This window comes from Pezoporus flaviventris, unplaced genomic scaffold, assembly GCF_033815535.1.
Source record: "Pezoporus flaviventris isolate CSIRO_AGI_PZ_B2104156 unplaced genomic scaffold, CSIRO_AGI_Pfla_v1 ptg000043l, whole genome shotgun sequence".
Classification (NCBI taxonomy): Eukaryota; Metazoa; Chordata; class Aves; order Psittaciformes; family Psittacidae; genus Pezoporus; species Pezoporus flaviventris.
In genome coordinates this window covers 1,917,119-1,928,325 of record NW_026892591.1, presented here as the reverse complement: position 1 = coordinate 1,928,325, position 11,207 = coordinate 1,917,119, and positions in this window count along the sequence as shown.

Here is an 11,207-nt window from a genome sequence, read left to right as displayed (position 1 = left end):
AGAGCAGAAGCTAGATGATCCTCGTGTTAGCACATCTGGGATCATCAAGTACACCTCAAACTGAAAAACCTCAGAATAATCCAGGAATTCAGAATCCAGCCTGGTTTGGGTTGAAGGGACCTTAAAGCTCCTCCAGCTCCAACCCCTGCCACGGGCAGGGACCCCTTCCACTAGAGCAGCTTGCTCCAAGCCCTGTGTCCAAGCTGGCCTTGAACACTGCCAGGGATGGGGCAGCCACAGCTTCTCTGGGCACCCTGTGCCAGCGCCTCAGCACCCTCACAGGGAAGAGCTTCTGCCTAAGAGCTCATTTCAGTCTCCCCTCGGGCAGGTTCAAGCCATTCCCTTGGCCTGTATGCAGCCGATAGGAAAGGCTTGTCCTGGCTTGTGCTGTGCACAACAGAGCGCCCACCCCACCTGCTTGGCGACCCTCTCCCAGCAGCGATTCCTCCTTCACCTCTATCTCCTACAGAGAGCTGAGGGCAGGGATTTCCACACCATGTCTGTGAAGCCGTGGGTATCAGTGGGTTAACGGGAGGGAGTTATGAACCGGTATGAAAGTAAGCCTGGGGATCACTCCATGTGCTCAGTCTGTAGGCATTTACACAACCCCCCTGTTCGAAGGTGCCTGCAATCAGCTCTTTGTCAGTGCCATCTCATAATCCGATATACAGCTTTGGGGTGAAACTTTGCTTTCTGATTGAATTCAAGGGTTGGGGGATTTTAACGTCAATTGAGCTGCAAAGGAAGCAGGAAGAAGAGACTACAAATCCCAGAGTGCTGCGGCCTCTCTGCCTGAGCAGGGAGGTCAGCTGCTGCCCCGTCTGCGTGCTGCGGGCAGGGAGCTGCAGCAAGGACAGCCCAGGAGCCCCTGGAGCCGCCTCCTTCCTCATTGTCTGCAGCCGCGTCTTTGGATTTGAAGTGCGGGGCGTTTTTTGAATTTTGGCGCCTGGCTGCAAACTGGAAACCAACTGCTCCTGGAGCAGCTCCAGCCCCAGCTCCTGGAGCAGCTCCAGCTCCAGCCCCAGCCCCTAGGAGCGGCTCCAGCCCCAGCCCCTAGGAGCGGCTCCAGCCCCAGCCCCTAGGAGCGGCTCCAGCCCCAGCCCCTAGGAGCGGCTCCAGCCCCAGCTTCTGGAGCAGCTCCAGCCCCCATCCCAGCCCCTGGCCGGCGCTGCCTGTGTGCTATCTGCGTCGTTTCAAACCTCGCTGCCTTCCCCCGAGCAGAGCAAAGCAAAGCAAAGCAAAGCACGGCAATAAAAACCCGTGTGCGAGCACGAAGCCCTGCCCTTGAAATGAACTTGTTCCCTCCCAGCAAGCAGATTCCAACCTCGGGGAAGACCAGTTTGAAACTTCAGTAATGTTAAGCCATTAAAAAATATCATAGGAATGCTGCAAGCCTTGGCATAAGTATTTTGGGGTTAGCTCATTTCATCTCTTGTGATTTGATGGGATACTCTGTGCATCTGTCCTAGTTTGGAAAACCTTTTAAACCTTTCGCCTCATTTTGATTGCGAATGTCATCCAGATGGAAAGCCAGAAGTTCACCCCAAACTCCCCCATTATTTTGTCTGACAGATTTTTTAGATAATGGTTAAGTTTGAGTGTTTCAAGGGTCGTTTGGGGCATTTCGGTTTGTTTTCGGTTTGTTTTGTTGTTTGGTTTTTTTTTCCTCAATAATATCAATACCCTGTGTATTCTGTATGTTTTAAGGAGGTCCCTTTCTTTAGCACTTGCACACTTTCATCCTTGGCACCTATCTCCCTTGTGAATGTGTTTGTTCACTTTTCCTATCTGGTAAAAAGAAGAGAACAGTTTGGGAAGCAATGGGGGTAGGGAGAGGAAAGCACAAAGGGGAGGAGGGGAAGTGCAAAAGCCAAGAGCCCACTGGACAACTGTGTTTTACAGGGAGCACAATGCCTGCTTTAGTCCTGGAATTAGCATCTGTTCGAATGCTCGTCCTCTGGGATCACTCTGATGATATAGGTTAGTGTTGAACACGAGTCCATGTGGTCATTTGTCTTTCAGTATTTAGCAATTAGGTTTTCATTGAGGACCTTGAGAGTTCAGTGCTACCCAAAACAATTTTATAATAAACTCCCTCTCTGCTTTCTGAAGCCCAGGCCAAGGGGAATGGCTTTAACCTGCCAGAGGGGAGACTGAGATGAGCTCTTGGGCAGAAGCTCTTCCCTGTGAGGGTGCTGAGGCACTGGCGCAGGGTGCCCAGAGAAGCTGTGGCTGCCCCATCCCTGGCAGTGTTCAAGGCCAGGTTGGACACAGGGGCTTGGAGCAAGCTGCTCTATGGAAGGTGTCCCTGCCCATGGCAGGGGTTGGAACTGGATGAGCTTTAAGGTCTCTTCCAACCCAAACCAGTCTGGGATTCTGTGACCCAGTTATTTAGTGTTTAACAAAGGGACAATCTAGGGATGTGTCAGCCTGACCTGACTGGAGTGGCAATCCCTGGGGCTATGTTCCCTGGCCTTTTCAGACTGGGAACCTGTCTGGAGCGTACCAAGGCTCCTGCCTCACCCACTTCACCACGTTTAGTCTTTGTAGAAAGCAGAGAGCAGGAGAATGCTTGTGCATGCACAGGTTCCACCCTGATACAAAGTCAGGAACTTTGAGCTCTGTAATGGAGCTCTAGCTCAAAGGTACTTGCAACGTATCAGCATATTTTTGGGATATCAGAACACAGACAGTGGGAGTGCTTCTCCCATCAGATAAATGAATAAACTACTTACAGTATGTAATAAAGACAAAGGAGAAGCTCACATACCCTTTGATGCAGAGCATCTCCTCAGTGGTTGACCAGTTTCCTGTATACAGTTGGGTGTAACGAGTTTTCGGATGCTGGCTGGGATTTCATAATGACTCTGATGTGTTCACAAATCTGGGGTTTAGGATTTCCACTGCTATTTCTCATCTCAACTGCTGTAGTTTCTCAGCAGCTTCTGCCATGCCCTCCCCTTTCTCATCCTACACTTTACGATTTGTATGTTTTTACTAGCAGGTTTATTTCTGTCTTTTCTCACTGAACAACGTGTCAATGTTTAATCATTTGTCTCATTTTCATTCATTTCAGGAATGGGCAAGGACTGAACAGACAGCACAGGACATCTTCCTGTCAGTCCAAACTCAGTCCAGCCTCAGCATTAGTGCTTAAATGATTGCTAGCAATGACTGAAAGTCTGGAAGAAGCACTCATCCCTTGCCACTGATTTCTGCTCCAGATTTTCGTCTTTCATTGCATAAAATTGCCTCTGGCAGCAACAGGACAGAAAGCACCAAAGCAAGCAGAGAAAATGAATAGTGTGTCATGGATGAGATCTTCCTTATCTGCTATGAGAAAGTTTGCTAAGACATACCTAAAAAAGAGCAGAGGAACACAGTGCACAGTTGTGGGTTAAAGCAGACAGACAGCAGACTGTACGTAGACAAAGGACGTTTTCAAAGACAAAACACCATGCTGTAATGCATAGAGAGCATATTTATCTCTAATTCCAGGCATATAATGTTTGGCAAGAGCCTTGAACAATAATATTGTTCTGCTACAGCATTTGCGACCTTATTGATGCAGAATTAAACCTGTATCACACTGGGAGGAGTGTTAATCAAGTCTGGGGAGGAGAATTCAGGTCTGGGCTTGGGATGTTTGCTCCTTTGTGGCAGGAAGGCAAGTGATGTTCATGGTCAGGAGGGCCATGGTCAGGGACTCGTGTACTGGAACCAGACCTTGGTCTCACGTGCCCAGAAAGAAATGAGAATCTCATTGAAAACCCCTCCAATGTTATTCCCCCCTTTCCTCCCCCATTTAGGGAGAAGCTGGGGGGTTTGGTGGTGTGTGTCAGTGCTCAGGGCCCCTCTACTTTCCACAATTCCACTTCGTGTCTTTTCCATGTAGTGATTTTCTTATAATACCACATGCTAATAAGAGCCAGGGCTGTAACACAAGAGCAGTGGAGAGGTTTTCAACAGTACAACACCTTCACATCAGGCAAAGGGAGCATTGTAGTGCGTGATACCCCACAGCCTTTAGCGCAGCATTAGCTACTGAGTTCTTCCCCTCACTGGGTCCCCATAGCTAAGGAATTCTTTCACAGGAATAGGAAAGCAGATTTCTTGGCAGTAAAATACTGTGAAAACATCACTGAAAACAGATGAGATGTCCAGGTAAGAACAGGATCACCATTTCCTTCTAGTCAGGCTGCCGGCAGCCCTGGAATCTGTGGAGATGGAGCCAGGGGCATTTGTGTGCATAACCAGCTGCTATTTACTTATGTACAGAGCAAAATTAATCTAAGATCATAGAATCACAGAATGGTTTGGGTTGGAAGGGACCTTAAAGCTCATCCAGCTCCAAAACCCTGCCATGGGCAGGGACACCTTCCACTAGAGCAGCTTGCTCCAAGCCCCATCCAACCTGGCCTTGAACACTGCCAGGGATGGGGCAGCCACAGTGTCTCTGGGAAGGGATTATTCATACCACTTTTAATGAAATATTGGCCAAATAATCTCTAATGTTATGAGTTCTGACTTTCACATACAGAGCTGAATCTCATTCTGCTTATACTTTCGGGGATCCAAAGATAAAAGACTCCTGTGCAGCCTTCCAGGATAGCTCCATGGGGTTCATGTTCCCTCCTATCACATGCAATCCCCTAATCTTTTAGTCATTTGGCAGTTTGGAGAGACGAGGAGGGTGGGGACTGGCTCCGAACCACAGCTCCTCTGAGCTTTATCAGCTGGGAGGAATCCCAGCTCTGCTCTGCTCTGCTCATCTCTTCCATCACTGCTGCTGCAGTGGGAGGGCAGCATGGATGATCTTCCCCCTCACTGGTATTACATCAAACCTGGCCCTGGTCTCCAGCCAGTGCAAACAAACCCCGTGTGGCTTTTTCAAAACAACCATTTGGCGCCTGATTTTCAAACCCACAGACCAACTGTGGTTGGCTCTGAGCCCGTCACCATAGAGCTGTTGACATATTTTGCTCCAACAGCTGCAGTAACCTGCTCTGTACCTCCTCTCTGGCTCAGCCTCTGTCAAGGTCTCCCTGCAGATGGGTTAAGATTCTAATTTCATTCTCCCAGTGCATTCCGAGTTTGCAGCAAAGGTAAAAGCAGAAACCTTTGGTCCCCCCTTGAAAAATCATTAGCCCGTCACATTATATCATGAGGAATGCATCTGGAAGTGCTGAGATTCCTTAAGAGACAGCCTCCATCAAAGGTAGAGTTTACAAAGTAAATGTATAGAAGAGGGGAGAAGACAGTGTATGGAGATAACGAGGTATGTGCATGGAATCCATCTCTCCTGTGTGTATTAATTACATCATGAACAAAGGAGACGGGATGGAAGGAACGCTTTCTGCCATTGCAAAGGGTGCTCCACCGAATATCTCAAAGTATTTTACAAAGGATCATTTATCAATCTTTATAATGATCTTGTAACAAAATTCAGATGACCATGAAGATCACTCAGTGAATGTCTGTATGTCCTGGGCTTGTTCAGCCTGGAGGAGAGAAGGCTCCTTAAGGGGAGACCTTAGAGCAGCTCCAGTGCCTAAAGGGGCTGAGGTGCTCAGTCTGCAGCATGGACAAGAGATGTGAGCAGCAGTCACAGCCAGTAGGCAGGACAGTGGCTGTGAACCGCTGTGACCTGTGCAGAAAAGCAGCAGGAATGATGCAAGGGTTGAGGAAGATGGGGGAACAGCAAAGGGGATGTCTTCTGGAAGAAGTGGGTTCTTCTGGAAGAAGACACAGCAACAGGCTAAGGATTGCATGGTAATGGGGGTATCCACCTTCCAAGGAGGTGTCAGTCCTCCCTTGTGCACGTGCCAAAAGGAGAGTCCTGCGGAAAGAAAGTGTTGGTTTTCTTTTACATAAGAAGGCATTTTTTACAGGAACAAACAGGAAAATGGGTCATGAATTGGTGTGGTCAAGGTGCTGCCTGTTCTTGACACCAAAGGAGAAATGTGCAGGATGGGGAGGACGAAGCTATTTGAATGAAAAGTAAACAGAATTCAAGAGATTCGTGTAAAGACAAAGCAAAGGCAAAGGGTTGAGCAGCCATAGTGCTCCGAGGTAACTGATTCACTCTAAAGTGCAGGTTCTTCACACAGGGTTTTCTCTTTGTGGGAGTCCTCCTTTCTGGTCATGCAGCCAAAGATGTCTTGAGGCTGGCTGAGCACCTCTGGGTACCTCCAGCCCAGTTGCTCACTGGAAGGACTCCCAGATCCTTGCCAGATGTGAGGTGGAGGTGTTCTCCCCCCTGGCCTCAAGCCAGTCCTGCAGACCCAACCCCTGCCACTGGGAAACTGGGTGGGTGTCCGCTGAACCAGAACCACTGGTGACGTATCCTCACAATACAAAATTAAGGCATTCCATTGCATGGCAACAGAAGTGGAGCAGATCAGCCCAGGCTGTAGAACACAAGCATTGTAAGCCCAGTGCAGGCCCAGACGGGTTAAATCCTTCCCTTCAGCAGATGGGCGCAGCCTGGTCTAGCAGCTGCACATGGTTCCTACGCTCAGGCAGAGCAGGCGGTGGGACTGGTCAGGTGGAAGAAGACCACAGTTCAGCAGCAGCTCCGAGGAACAGACAGGGGCTGTTTCCCAGTGGTTCCTGGAGCAGGTGGACTTGGGGACAGATGCCAGTCGGTGGCAGTGTGGGTGACAGCTCCAGCACCATGCCTGTGTCATGAAAGGAGCTTTACACAGAGCAGAACGTCAGAAATACATGTACCCTCCCCTGGGCATTGGTGTTGCATGTAGTCATAGGGGAACTGCTGCATGTTCCTCTGCCTTTCCTCTCTCAGGAGTGCAGTTTCCATGTTCGCTGTGTGTCTGCCTGTGCACATGTGCTGCATCAGAGGGGACCATGCCTTGAGTGGAGCAGCTGGTGCCTGTATGGGCTGATGTAGGAGAAGGACTTTGCCTACTGTTTCATCTCCTGGTTTTGGTGGTAGAAGCTGTTGGTTTCTGATTTTGCTGTGGAAGGTCTTGCAAGTTACCAAATACTTATGAGGGATGTTGTCTGCACCCCACTTTACTTACCAAGACCAGAGTTATCTTCAAAATCAGGCTCAGACTACTTCAGCTGGAACCAAAGACCAATGTGAAAATTGCCTCATGATGTGTGAAAGTGTTTTGTTTAAAAATAGGCTTAAACCTGACTAATAACCCTCAAAGTGGTTTGAGTCTCTGATTCCCTCAAAGCAGGCCTTTAGAGCTGTGTGAGCAGCATGGGAACTGTCAGGTGAAGGCAACCAGAGGTTGGGCTGGCTGGGCTGAGACAGATGCGGCATGTTCCACTGTGATGGAACTTGCTTGGCGAATGCTGTGTGGGAGAGAGAAAGTGTCCAAAGGGGGAGCGGAGTCATTCCAGTGGAGGGGGGTTGTTTTCATTAACAGAGGTAGCACTGGGGACTCTGCAGCACTTTCACTTCATGGAATCCCAGACTGGTTTGGGTTGGAAGGGACCTTAAAGCTCATCCAGTTCCAACTCCTTCCCATGGGCAGGGACCCCTTCCACTATAGCAGCTTGCTCCAAGCCCCTGTGTCCAGCCTGGCCTTGAGCACTGCCAGGGATGGGGCAGCCACAGCTTCTCTGGGCACCCTGTGCCAGCACCTCAGCACCCTCCCAGGGAAGAGCTTCTGCCTCAGAGCTCATCTCAGTCTCCCCTCTGGCAGGTTCAAGCCATTCCCCTTGGCCTGTCCCTACAGGCCCTTGGCCAAAGCCCCTCTCCAGGTTTCCTGCAGCCCTTTTAGGCACTGGAGCTGCTCTAAGGTCTCCCCTTCAGGAGCCTTCTCTTCTCCAGGCTGCCCCAGCCCAGCTCTCTCAGCCTGGCTCCAGAACAGAGCTGCTCCAGCCCTTGCAGCATCTCTATGACCTCCCCTGGTCCTGCTCTGAACTTCCCTCTCAAGAAGCTTAAGCATGGAGTGGGCACCTTGGTTTGGGTCTGATCACTCCCTGGACAGCCCTGTTACACACCATGGACTCTCCACCTCCAGCATCCCACCAACAGTGGCTGGATGAACCCCTTCCCTCCCTCTTTCCTGCCCCCTCAAAAGAACACATTGGAGCACTGGTGGCAACTACTACCAAGTGCCCAAGCAGTGCCAGCACAGCACCATGTGCCTGTGAGAGGGCCTTGCTCATAGTCTCAAATGTGTGTGTGTGACACCTACAGCCCCTTCTTAACTGACAGAGAGAGATGTTATCATTTCTGCTGTCCCCACATCCTCTTTTCAGAGCTCTGTTCTATCTTGGTGCATGGGGGTATTTCCATCCCTGACTGTGAGGGCCTCAGTTGCAAGAAATACTGCGTATGATGAGCCCTGGGCAGGGATTTTTGCTGATTGCTGTAGTGAGTCATTATTTCCTGGCAGTGTGAGGCTTCACCACTTGGGGACACTCCCTGTGTGAGCCTGGGAAATGGAGCTTTCGAAGCACCGAGCATCCCTCGGTGCGGAATCCAACAGCCCCGAGCCTTGTAGAGGTGAGTGGGGCTTTCAGGTGGTTGAAGTCCAGAAGCCTCTAGTGGGACAGCCAGGATGCCTTGGGAAAGGCACTTCCAGAAGAAACCAATACATTGAGAGCCATAAGGTGTCAGTTCGAAGGGGAGGCCTCTGGCAACCTATGGGAATGATGCTCAAGTGCTTTCACACTGGTTGCTATGCACAGTTTTGTTATTAACGTAAGTCAATAGCTTCTGAATGTAAAGTAGCCCTGATTTCACTATGGAGCTGAGTCTGTCTCCTCCTTGCCTTCCTGGGGCCTGGTTATATCAGCCTGCCTGGGTCTGCTGGCCATGCTGCTTGCTAGAAACCATCTGACAGAAGGACATGGATGGATCTTGGCAAGTGCAAACACCTGCATCTTGCAAGGCCTTGCCCAAGGAGGGGTAAGACAAGAAGGAGGCTACAGCTTCCTAGATGTTCTCTGCATTTCTGGTGAGGTGGTTAAGTTCATGCTTGGAATTATTGAGTCAAGGGCCTCCACCATTGTGCCAGCTATGGGATTGCATCCTGTGAGAGCATCTTCAATCTGATGTTGTTGGTGGGTATTGGCTCCAAAATGATCCTCTGGGAATGCTGGCTCCCCTAGCAGGAAAGAAGGGAGCTCTGCCTTTCCATGGATGCAAATGGTGGATATTAGGAAGTGTGTGTGGCTTTTTGGCCATGACAGCATGCAGGGGGCTGGCTGAAAGAGGGGTGCAGTGAAATGTGCAGGTGGAAATGAGTTTGGACCTGATTTGGCTGTGTGCCTTACCACTGCAGTGAGCAGGAGGAGTTTTGGGTTCAGAAAATGATGGGGTCTAAGGTGTCATTAACTCAGCTGTGCACCTGTGTGAGGTGAACCATGGACTGTGCCAATTCTGTACTTGGAAAAGAGAAGGGACACTAAGATAAACCCCATCTGTCTTGTGGCAGAGAATGGCTCTTTATAAACCCACAGCAGATGGGAGAAGGGCAAGGTGTTCACATGGTGAACTTACCCTTCTTCCTCTGGTCCTCAGCCAAGCACAGCTGAACTCTGGCTTTTCCAGTTCTGTCCCTGCATGTCCGTGCAATGCTTGTGTGTGGCTCTCGGGTAGCTCAATGCTGCTCCCTTCTTCCACGCTCTTAACTTTTGCATTTAAACTCCATGCAGAACTTGCACGCCCCAGGCATCTCCAGTGCTTGCGGATGGCTGGACCTTCGGCTGCCTTGTGTGATGGCTCTCATTAGTAAACCTGGGTTGATTTTAGAGGTGCAGATAACTAATTTGGCATTCCTCATTTCTGATTTTGTTGACTGACTCAGAAATGTCAGCAGGAAGCAGCCTGGGGGTTCCTTGCGTGTGAATAGGACAGGCCCCCTCACCCTGCACATGTCTGTGCATGATCTGCCCTCCAGTGGAGGAAAGCCCTTAGAGCCAGACTTGTTTCTCTGTGGGATGAATATTCCTCACTGCTCAACTTTGTGCCTTGAGCTGGCTGACGGTGTCCAACAAGGCTTTGTGTGCTCATCAGGACAACGGGCCTGGCATGGCAGGAACAGGTCCTGCTGCGCTCTGGGGAGACCCCCCCTGCAGTCCTCACCCAGCTCTGGGGCAGCAGCACAAGAGGGACTTGGAGGTGCTGGAGTGAGTCCAGAGGTCATGGAGATGCAGCCCAAGATACGCTTGGCCTGATACAGTTGATACGCGGACTGACTCCACAACTCGTTAGAGTTGTAAAGTAGGTATGCTTTATTCAGCGCTGAGGCACATGGGGGTTTCTCCTCCAAAAGCATGCGCGCCCCCCTTTGCCACTCAGTTCGTTTATATTACATATAATGATTACCTAAACGAGATTGCTTCACGCCTAATACATATGCAAAACGTATTCCCGTCTAGTATTATAATTAGTTTTCTGGCATTTGTCCCATTGGTGCGCTTGCGCAGTGCCTCCTGGTGGTGGTCGTTAGGGGGTCATGAGGATGAAGGCCTGTAGTTCCTCTTCATCACCGCGAGTAACCTCTTGCTTTCACGCAGACTCAATAGGGTTTCGGCTCCTGTCCAAACCTCAGGTTCAGTACAAGCCAGTTTTATGTATCTTAAAGTAGAAACTTGTCAAGTTTGTAAATGTTGTTACTCTGGCTATCTTTTGTTCCTTTTCTTTCTAAAGATATTATTTGGACAATAATGTCTTAAATATTAAGCTATGAATCTTATCTACTACAATTCTGCCTAGCAGCTGTAACTCCCTACAATTCTGCTTCACCATTCTAGCAACTTTGACTCCTACATTTCTGCTTCACCAAGCACAGCGACTGCTTAAGCAAGCAGGCACAATGTTAACCCTTTATTTCCCGGTATCACAATACAATCTCATCCCAATAAGCTTGAGGCTGTTTTCTCTTCTTCCTTGGGAGCAGAGACCAGCCCCCTCCTGGCTCCATCCTCCCGTCCAGCAGTTGTAGGGAGCGAGGGCAGGTTGGACATAGGGGCTTGCAGTAAGGTATTCTAGTGGAAGGGGTCCCTGCTCTGGCAGGGGTTGGAGCTGGAGGAGCTTTAAGGTCCCTTCAACCCAACCCAGGCTGGGATGCTGTGATTTTACAGTCAGCCTCCAGTGTTTCTTGGCAGCACTTTGGGATGTTTTCTCAGGAGCACACTCAATGCTGTCTGTTTGCGGTGTTCTTTCTTTTCTTCTTGGGCTCTTCTGGGTTTCTGTCCTCTTGTATTGTACACCAAAC